Source organism: Gossypium raimondii, chromosome 5 (assembly GCF_025698545.1).
Source record: "Gossypium raimondii isolate GPD5lz chromosome 5, ASM2569854v1, whole genome shotgun sequence".
In the NCBI taxonomy this organism is placed as follows: domain Eukaryota; kingdom Viridiplantae; phylum Streptophyta; class Magnoliopsida; order Malvales; family Malvaceae; genus Gossypium; species Gossypium raimondii.
Genome location: NC_068569.1, coordinates 55,378,505 through 55,389,366, shown reverse-complemented (window position 1 = coordinate 55,389,366; position 10,862 = coordinate 55,378,505). Strand labels below are relative to the sequence as shown.

The following is a 10,862-nucleotide window of genomic DNA, read 5'->3' as shown; positions in this document are numbered from 1 at the left end:
AGTTGGAGTGAGTTATGTATAGTTCTAAGTATTGTATTTATCCCCTTATATACTTCAGCCAATGCAAGTCGTAAAGTATCAAAGAAGATTTTTGTCTTTCTTTTAATTGTCATGATCCTTTTTTGCTCAATTGAAATAAAAAAAAAAATCAGCTTGAGGCTTATTTTAAAATATGGAAGTTTTGATTTTAAGAAAAGTGTGGATTTTATTTTAAAAAAAAAAGGAGTTGTCACTAGATATTTTTGGTTAGGTGTGATCGATTACCTATAAAATCACATTTTATAATGAAATTTTAAAGTCTCTCTAAAATTGACAATTTTTAGGTATGCGTTGAAATCCAAAGAAAAAAAAAAGATTCGAGAGTCAATTACGCGTATGAAGGGTTATAGCACCATTACGACTACCAAAATTGGTACATTATTGATTACGTGTTGTATGATAATTCTAAATTTAAGGAAATATGTTGATGATTTTGAAGAGAGAAATAGAAAATGTGTCTTAGGAAAAGCGTTTTCTACAAAACTCATTTTCTTTTGACAAATTAGTATATTTTTACAATATATTTATTAAAGAGAAATTGAACTCAAACACTAAATAATAAAACTACTAACATTTAACCATTTGACTAAAAAAGCTAATATGTCAAAAGAATATACATTTGTACAAAAGATTTTTCTAAGATGTGTTTTCTGCTTCTCTTTCCAAAATAGAATTATTTTCCCAAATTTAGGAAATATCGATCTAATTCCCTAACTTTTTTTTTTATTTCGACATTTTTATCTAATTTTCTCATTCTAATTTTCTATTTCACTTTTTTTTCCTTTTTCCCTTTTTTTATTCTCTCCTGATTCAATTTTATTTCTTTCTTTTCTTCCTATTCTCTTTCTCTCTTTCCAAACCTTAGCTGTCGCCGGCAAGCACCATAGCCGCACTCCGGCATTTGTTCTTCGGTCCAAATAATGGCATTGGTCAACTCTTTTCCTCCTTCTCTTTCATTTCCAAATAATAAGTTGTGTCGTCATTGCTTGTTTCGATGATGTCGCTGATCGGAGAAGCCACCAAATGATCCACATTTCCTTTCTCTCTCCCGTTTCTTTTCTACTTTACTTTTTTTTGTTTTTAAAGCCCTTGATTGCCGTTTCACTGCCATTGCTCTCCGTGGTCGAACCGAGCCACCACCGTCAATGGCCTTGCCTCTAGTTAACATGCACTACTGCTCAGCCTCTTGTTTCTTTCCTTTTTTTTTTTACCGTCGCCTCTCCTGTCTAATTGAAAAGTCTAAAATATAGAGTTATATTTAGCACTTCTAGACTGGTAATTCATGCAAATTTTAAGTGTTTGATAACAAATTTTGGGATTTTTATGACAACTTTGTCCTGTTAAATGATACTAAGATGAATTTGCTAATTTGATCATTTTATACACTAAAACACATGATTGCAATTTTTGAGACAGTTGATGCATTGGAAGAAAAGATAGTCTTGAAGCTCACCCTTTTGGTGCTTAATGTTATTGCATTTCTACAACACAAGCCATGTAGAAGAGGGTTGATATATGGTCATCTTTGGACCCAATTAAAGGCTTATTAGACTTTGAAAATTCTCTTGACCCAATTAAAGAATTGGGTCAGCAAAAATGGATAGCTTGCTAAGGAGATAAGAGCCTAAACCATCCATTAAGGAGGAGAAGTCCCAACTGTCTATAGAGCTGCCCAAATCAACCACCCAAGACTTAGTAAAACATTGAAAATCAACCACAAAATTCTCATATGTGACCTTCCTACTCCTCTCCTCATTTTAAGGTTTCTTTCCCACGAATCAAGCAAAAATTTCAAAGTTATCCACTCACTCATTTGAAGGCTCTCATTTGCTAAAAATAGCAAATCTTTACAAGTATAAATAGCCCTAGCTATTCACTCATTGCACTCATTCCTCACTCACCATCTCTTTTCCCATTCTTCATTCTTTCACTTCCCATTTGAGCGAGCAATACAAGAGTTTGAGAGACGCATTGTAGAAGTTCTTTGAGTAGCAAAATTTGGAATCTTAAAAATAATTGTGTGAAGGAGCAAAGCAGAAGGAAGGAGGAAAAGGAACACAAGTTGAGTTATAGAGAAACACCATATTTGTCTTCTAGTTACTTTCCTCTTTTTTTTTTTTTTTAACTTTTTAATTTGTTATGAATTGATGAACATGATTGTTAAATATTTTCTCTTTCAATTTAATTAACATGACTTAAATTTGTTGTTGTTAGATTGATTGCATTCTTTTAACTTAGATTGTTAAAATTTTGTTAATGATGTTATGTGCCTTGGTTGGTTATTCATTCAGATAAAATCATGAGCATGTTATTCATACATTATAAATGTAGGGAAGCAATCCAATTAACTATTTAATCCAAGCAAGATTTGCAACACCCCTAATCCATCTCTTTCGTTAGATTAGGGTTACAGAGCATTCCTACACTAAACAGAACATTCATCATCAAAACAGAAACAATTATGCAATTCAAGAACTATCATTGAATAAATCAATAAAAATAACAAAATTCAAATCACTTAAACAATATTAGCAAATTAATATACAATTAAATGTTAAAAATAACATATATGCCATAAAATGTACTTTTAAAAATATATATGCTATACAATTAAAATACTATTATTACCATATAAAATAATATTTTAAACTTAGATATATATGGGCGTGTGAAAAGCTATAAAAAATTAGATTTGTATGTAACTGTTTGTAATTATCTGCACAATTAATCTAATTTTTATTCTGTAGTTAGTTGCTCTAATTACACTTGGGAACATTTGGTTAGTTGAATCTTACATTACAGTTTGTAATATTACATTCTTAAATGAGATTACGGTGTTTGGATTCTTGAAAATTTTGGTCATCTCATTCTCACATTCTTGAATAATGTCAAGATATCATTAGTAAAATATAATTTTGTTATAGTTCATTTATTAGGTTATCTCGATTCGGATGGAAAACAAAAGTTAACATTTATTTTATTATATTAGTGAATATAATTTTCCCAGAATAACTGTAATTAAAAACCAAAATGGTTTTTTTCTTCTTTTCTTTTCTCTCTTAACTTTTAAAACCTTAGTTTAACTTTTTCAATTTTTTCATGATGGAAAAAATAAATCACAGATTGTGAGTAATGCATAAAAAATGTCATAAAACAAAAATTAATAGAAAATTATGTGAATGTGATGATTAAAGGTTATGATTATCACTCCATTTCCGAAACATTAAAATTATATATATATATATATATATATATATATATATATATATCACAACTATTTTGTGAAATTTTTAGTTTCAATCAAAAAAACAAACCATATAAATATGTTATCATACTTAAATTTAAAAATTGTTGAACTGAATTTATATGATAAATTAAGGTGTAATAAAAATTAATTTCTTAAATTATTATACTTTTATAAATAAATTTATCATTTTATTTAAGCCACTAGACGATTAATGTAACACCCCTCAGTTGGCTTGGTCGCCGGACTTGAGTTACAGGATGCTACATCACTATTGAAACTTTATCACATGCACACATAGTTTCAAGCAAGATCAGTTTCATGAAAATTTACAACATTTACAGAGGTGTTCGCGGCTAAACAATCATACAACTTCAGAAACAGTTTAATATGTGTTTAAGGACCATTGAGCAAATCTTCAAAGAAATCAGTGTAAGTATCGATACACAAACTAATGTATTGATATTTTGTAAAATGAGTATCGATACTAACAAGAAAAATGATACCAACTTAGCATTTTGTCAATTCTTGAATCCAAACATTTTATCAATAGTCAAGCACAGGTATGGATATTTTTACCCTAAGTATTGATACTTAAGCACTATCATTTCAACATTGAGATATCGATACTTATAACTTGAATATTGATACCTTTGTACAAATCGACAAAAATACGAAAAAATAGGGCAAAATTCGTGCTCAAACATTTTCCTTTTCAACATGCATCCTCAACACAATGGGTGAGTTTGGATGGGCGGTGCATTTACCTATGATTAGTGTAAAAATTACAGTGGCGGTAAGATTAGATACTGTAGTGATATCTAACATCCAATTGACCATACTTATAACCCAAAACTACATCAATACTTCAACAATTCAGACCCAAATAAAACCAATAAAATAAGGATAACATCCAACAACATTCTAAAATTCCAAAATCATAATATTATTGGACATCCACCTCTCATCCCGACCTCGGCCCCATCCTCCAACCCCGAGGTCGACTGCTGTTTTCCCAATTATTGGTAGATAATATTATTGTATTAGAACTAAGATTTTATATTATTGGCTGAGTATTAAGTGACCATCTATTCTTCCCACACGTAGCTTCAGCTATTTAGCTTGGACAGCATCTCAAATTATTTGTTATTTTAATCTTAATTTACGCTATAAATTAGTGTCGCTTTGGCCGAGTGGTTAAGGCGTGTGCCTGCTAAGTACATGGGATTTTTCCCGCGAGAGTTCGAATCTCTCAGGCGACGTTAAAATTTTTGTCAACCCCAGATGAGATGCCCGCCACCGGCGACGTCAGGGGCGGGTATTGGTGTTGATGGAGCCTTCTTGGACAGTTGCGTTCTTGGTCTCCTCTGTTGAGGTTTTCTTCCTATGTTGGCAGTGCTGGGAGTTTTGTGGTGGTTTAGCGACGGCTTCATTCGCATCTCGTTTAGCCTCTCGAGCTTACAGAATTTAAAAGTACCTTCTCATATGATTGTTTCTTCAAACGTTGCAACTGCGCATACGCTTCTTGTTGGATGTCATTTGCAGCTTTGAACTGGTACTGCAATTCGCTTAACTTTTCGGTTTCCTCATGGTATTTTCTCTTAGCTGCCTTAGTGATCGCCTCAGCGTTTTTCAGGTTGGCTTCCTTCTTTAAAGACTGTAGAAACAGAAGAATAGAATAAGCAACCAAAATATAAGTAAGTTGAATTTTTTTCCCTCTCGAGATTTCCATCATCATACCCAAATATTCTAGTCGAATGTTTTTTGACACAGCTCGGATTTGCATACACAGCTCGAGATTTCCTTCTTTAAACACAGCTCGCTTTACAAGAAATGGAAGTCTTAAAAGAATAGCACATTTCCATGATAAATATATATTCTCATATTATGCATAGAAACTTTGATCATGCCCAATTGTTTCTTAATAGATTTAACGTTTCCTTTTGGGATTTTGAAGAAAAAGTGGTATGATGTGGAATAATGAAATACTTTTTGTTGACAGTTGTGCAAGTTGTGAATGGATTGTTGAATTTTTTGTTCAATCCATGGCAAACTTTACAATAAAAAGGAAAAACATTTCTATTTTAAATGACAGTTAGGTTTTAGTGGTCAAAATGGTTAAATTCTTGATGGTTTTGCCAATTGGCGACCTAAGATTTCCATGATTAGATGTTGGAGTTTTGGCAGCAAAACAAAAGCAAAAACAAAAGAGAGCAGAAGCAAAATCGAGAGGAAAGAGTTTGAACAGGAAGATAACTGAAAATTCTCATTGATTTCATTAAAGCAGAAGCAAAATCGAGAGGAAAGAGTTTGAACGGGAAGATAACTGAAAATTCTCATTGATTTCATTAAAAAATATAAAATATATGTAAGTTGGATGATAATTGGACAGTTACCTAATGACATGGATAGTTTAATTAAAGGTAAACTCACAGTTTATCAAAATCAAGGCCTCAGCCGACTAAAATCGGCAACTTAGAGTACTAGATATTTAGGTTTTAACACTTTTTCTTTAGTTTTAAAACCTTGGCCTTACCATATCACCTAGATAATTAAACCAAGGAAATATACCTAAAAAGGGAAACATATATAAAGAGAACAATAATGGAGGTAACTAAGCTAAGGGTTGTTTTCCTTTTTTCTTTTTTCACCCTAATTCCAAAGCTATGGGCAAATATTGCTGAATTTGATGATTTTTGGAAGCAACGTGAAGAAGAAGCCTGGAAGATTGCTCTAACAGCTTATGAACGGTGCCCAGAAAATGTTACCAGTCACTTGAACTATCATGTTAACAAGTAAATTATAACTTTCTTTTGAAATTACATATATTGAAATTTGAAATATAGAATCGAATGTAACAAATTAAAAATATCTACAAGGACTAATTAAGCTAATTAAACTCTTAGTTACTCTTGCTTCCATTACTGTCTATGTCAAATAGCAATCTATCATATTTGTATTTTGGACCATTAACTCATAATGTTATTGAGTTGTAATAATCATAGGCCTTTAGCTTAATGATAAAAATATCATTATTTAGATGGATGAAAGCCAATGGTTCCAATGTTAGTTCCCTTAACAAGTTACCATCTCCTGAAACTTTCTCAATTTGTATGTTAAATGCAGGCATTATATATTATATTAGATAATTTGTTGCAGGGTTCTTAAAAAAACTTTGTCCAACCAACCCTTCGAATTTAAGGATGTTATTACTAATAGCACGAGAAGATCCTTGAGGGACAAACATAAGAACACTAGTCCATGCATGACGATCAATCCAATTGATAGGTGCTGGAGATGCAAGAAGAACTCCAAGAATCGCAAAAGACTATCAAAGTGTGTCCTTGGTTTTGGCCACAAAATCCGGGGAAGGGAATAAGGGAGAATAGTATTTGGTTGCCGATAATTCTGATGATGATGTTGTAAATCCTAAACCAAGAACTTTACGTCACGCTGTGATTCAAAAGAGACCATTATGGATAATTTTTGCTCCTGATATGAACTTTAAGTTATCACAAGAGCTAATGGTTAAAAGCCATAAAACAATTGATATGGATAATTTTTGCCCATGATATGAACATTAAATTATCACAAGAGATAATGGTTCAAAGCCATAAAACAATTGATAGTCGTGGATCAAATGTTTATATAGCATATGAATGTGGCATTACACTTCAATTTGTGCACAATGTCGTAATTCATAACATTCATGTTCATCGCACTGTTAAAAGTAATGGTGGCCTAATAAGAGACTCTGAAGATCATTATGGTTATCGCACAGTTGGCGATGGAGATGGGATTTCCATATTTGGATCATCAAGGATTTAGCTTGATCATATTTTCATGTCTGAGTGTCAGGACGGACACATTGATGCAATATAAGGTTCCACTGCCATTACCATTTCAAATTGTCATTTCACCCCATCATGGTCATGTAAGTTTTATCTTAAAATACTCAACATGGTACACATTTTGTAATCTAGTTTTCAACTAAACATTCTTGGATTTTTCTTTCAGGTGATCTTGTTAAGTGCAAGTGATACCTATTCTAAAGATCAATATATGCAAGTCGCACTTGCATTCAACCTTTTTGGAAAAGAATTAATACAAAAAATGCCATTTTGGAAAAGAATTGATACAAAAAATGCCTAGATGCTGATGGGGATACTTTCATGTTGTCAACAATGACTACACTTATTGGAAATTGTATGCCATTGGAGGTAGCATGCATCCCACTATTATTAGCCAAGGCAACAGGTTCATTGCTCCAGATAACCCCCTAGTTAAAGAGGTAAATGAAAATATAACAAATTAATCGATAACATTTATTAATTTTATATAGTGGTAAGCACAATGCAATTGAAAATGTACCTACGATTATACCACTAAATTGTTTTTGTTCAATGCATTTCTATAGATAACCCATAGGAACTATGCACCAGAGTCAGAATGGAGGAATTGGATATGGAGAGCAGAAGGAGATCTATTCATGAATGGAGCATTTTTTTGTAACATCTGGGCCACCCTCACCTCCCCATTTCAAATTCAAAAAGAAGGATATAATTAAAGCTATGTCTGCAACATTTGTTGGAAGACTCACTAGATTCTCTGGGACTCTTAAATGTAAGGAAGGAGTTAAAGTGCTAGAAATAACTCTTAGTTCTACAAAAGTTCGCAACGATTTGTTTTTCTTTGATGCATCAAGAAATTTAGATCTCCTTTGAAAATGTGAGTATGGTATGGGTTAACAGGATATATAATGTATTAAATTTTCTTAAATTTAATAAAATTAATGCATTAGATGTAAAAATTTCTAGACTAATTTTTAAAAGGGTAAATTACACCAATAGTCACTCAACTTTGATGTAGTTCACAAAACAGCTACTCTGGTTTCAATTCAATCACTCAACTTTCAAAAAATGATAAATTGGTCACTACCATTACAAATGTAACAGAAAGTTGAGGTGTCCCGTTAACTTGCCATGTTGGCATCCCATGTGGAAAACAGCCTCTACAACATCCCCTATTAACTTGTAGTTGTAGAAGAAGAAGAATAAAGAGAAATAAAGAAAAAAAAATTCCCTACTCAGGTCACCTTTGATTCATCCAGGGCGGCCTCTACACCATCCCCATCTCTTACCTTACAAGAATTCGACCCTCTCCCCGACCACCCCTTTCCCTTTGCTAATTATTTCGTGTTTCTAGATCACTGAAAAAGGCAAACCATAATAAAGTAATTTTTTGTTAATTTTTTTGAGAAAAATTTGAAACACGAAATTGAGAATCAACAAAGTAATCCTACACGATGTTGTGTGTGGACGGTGGGCTAACAAGAATCTTCTTCAACAAGAAACCTTGCATCCCACTATTATTATTAGCCAAGGCAATAGGTTCATTGCTCCAGATGACCCCTTAACTAAAGAGATAAATGAAAATATAACAAATTAATCAGTAACATTTATTAAATTTGTATCGTAGTAAGCACAATGCGACTGAAAATGTACCTATGGTTATACCACTATATTGTTTTTTTTCTATGCATTTCTATAGATAATCAATAGGAACTATATACATCCGAGTCAGAATGAAGGAATTAAGTGTGGAGATAATAAGGAGACCTGTTCATGAATTGAGCATTTGTTAGAACAATTGGGCCACCCTCACCTCCCCATTTGAAATTCAAATATATATATATATATATATATATATATATATATATAATTAAAGCTAAGCCTATTACATTTGTTGGAAGACTCACTTTGAATATATATGACGAAATTATTGCAAGTTTAAACACATAATAAGAATGATTGTATTATTGCATCTTTAATCAAATAAAATTTAGAAATCAAACATTTTAAAATGTTATGTAATCTAAATTAAAGAAAAATACCATATACACCTAAATATTATCCTTATACTATATTTCAAATTGCATTTTAATCCTTTTATTAAAAAAGTTTGAAAATTTCGATCCTATCTACGTTAGAGGAACTAAAATAGTCTATTCATAAAAAAATTTGCCTTAAAACATTCATATTGGTATTAACGAAAATGCAGCGCCTAGTACATTTTCTTACTTTTGGATTAGTCATGCCACAATATTTTAGACAATTTAGTTTGATACTATTCATGCAATGGTGTTCCAAAAATTGGGCACTGCAGATTTTCTCTTTTGTTACTTGGCCTTTCAATATTTTTCCAACCCTTTTCAATGTGAAAAGTTCTATTTATCAAGTCCGTGATGCATCATGGATCCAAGATCACAAATTTAAATTTGGAAGTTGATACAATAATATGATAATAATAGTGGTTTACGAGGATGCTCATTTTTTCTCTTGTGAATAGCAAGTCCAGGTTGATATTGTGTTAGCAGCATCTTTAGGTCCTTATTTCTGTATTTTCAGGTTGATATTGATTTCGAGAAAGAGCCTATAGGGACAGGAAAATCGGGGAAAAGTATATATTTCAAGGATATATGGCCTAGTAATGATGAGATCGCACAGGTAAATAATCTGTGAAGTCACTTGAAAGTTGACAGTGTTGCATACTATTTTGAGCCCAAATGACGTGGAATTTTGTAACGTGACAGGTTGTTCAATCTAGTGTGTTGCCTGATATGTTCAAGAGCACCTATGAAGCCATCACAAAGGGCAACCTGATGTGGAATCAACTTTCCGTCCCTGCTTCCACGCTTTATTCTTGGGATCCAAACTCAACATACATTCACGAGCCTCCATATTTCAAAAACATGACCGTAGAACCACCAGGCCCGCATGGAGTGAAAGATGCCTATTGCTTGCTCAATTTTGGTGACATTATTGACATTATTACCACCGACCACATCTCTCCTGCAGGTAGCATCCAAAAGGATAGCCCTGTTAATATTAATATTTATAGTTAGATATTAATATTTAATAATGAAACAATAAACAAGTTTTGAATGATTTATTAAATGAATTTTTAATGAATGATAAATGAGTTTGTTCATAAACATAAATTAATTGAACAAGCTTTGTTTGTACTCAATATATTTAATAAATGAGTTTGTTTGTTTGTTCATTTATTTAGCTTAACAATCGAATATCAGTGAATAAAAACTAGATTGTTTTCAATATTCATTTATAGCCCTATGCAACGGTAAAAGATATATTGTGCTTTCAATGGGAGACACAAGATTAAATCTTGAAAATAATATTATTGGAAGGATAGTTACATATCTCAAATGTGGACCATAAAAGCAGGCATGAAGAATAATAAAAAATATAAAGAAAGTTTAAAAAGTAAAATTTTCCGAATAATAATTTTGAGGAGTTAAATAAGTTAATTTATGATTCAAGTTTATTTTAATAAAGTATTTATTATTATTATTATTTTACTTTGAATTTTTTAATTTTATGTGCTATGACATTTAATTAATTATATTGTAGCAAGATTTTAATGTAACATGTTTAATTTTTTAATTTAACTTGAACAATTTCACTCGATTTGGTTCGACTTGAATTTTATTTCACTTGACTCGATTCGAAAAAAATTCAAATAGAGTTAGAATAATAAAATATGATTCACGAATTCAATC

General features: G+C 31.7%; 1 non-coding gene and 1 pseudogene across 1 annotated transcript; both read left to right on the top strand.

Annotated features, from left to right (window-relative positions):
* Nucleotides 1–4,462: 4,462 nt before the first annotated feature.
* Nucleotides 4,463–4,545, top strand: TRNAS-GCU (transfer RNA serine (anticodon GCU)). Its single transcript has one exon. It is a non-coding gene; the product is annotated as a tRNA-Ser (tRNA).
* Nucleotides 4,546–5,887: 1,342 nt separating this feature from the next.
* Nucleotides 5,888–10,187, top strand: LOC105768450 (pectate lyase-like; annotated as a pseudogene).
* The last annotated feature ends 675 nt before the right edge of the window (nt 10,188–10,862 follow it).